Below are 449 nucleotides of genomic sequence, written 5' to 3' on the forward strand. Positions count from 1 at the left end.
CCCCCCCCGGGCTGGGGGGGCTCCTTGCGGGGGGGGGGCCCCCCCAGGTCCCCCCTTGTGGCGCCAGGGGACCCAGCAGAGCTTCCAGGACACGAAGAGAGAGACTCCCAGGAGCACGAGGCCACAGAAGGTGACGATGACGGACAGGAGGCTCACGGACACCTCTGGGGGGGGACATGGGAGGAGCGAGAGGTGTCTGGGGGGGGTCGCCGAACACGGGGGGCCCTGAAACCCACCCAAAATGCTCCAAAAGGGCAGCAAAATTCACTTAAACTGTAAAAAAGGGGCACAAAATTGACTTAAAACTGATGTAAAGGGGATTAAAATCCACTTAAACCCTCATAAAGGGGCATCAAAACACACCTGGGACCGCCCAGGTGTGTCCCTGTCCCCAGGTGCCCGCCCAGGTGTGTCCCTGTCCCCAGGCGCCCCCCAGGTGTGTCCCTGTC

Source organism: Corapipo altera, unplaced genomic scaffold, assembly GCF_003945725.1.
Source record: "Corapipo altera isolate COAL_440 unplaced genomic scaffold, ASM394572v1 130486, whole genome shotgun sequence".
In the NCBI taxonomy this organism is placed as follows: Eukaryota; Metazoa; Chordata; class Aves; order Passeriformes; family Pipridae; genus Corapipo; species Corapipo altera.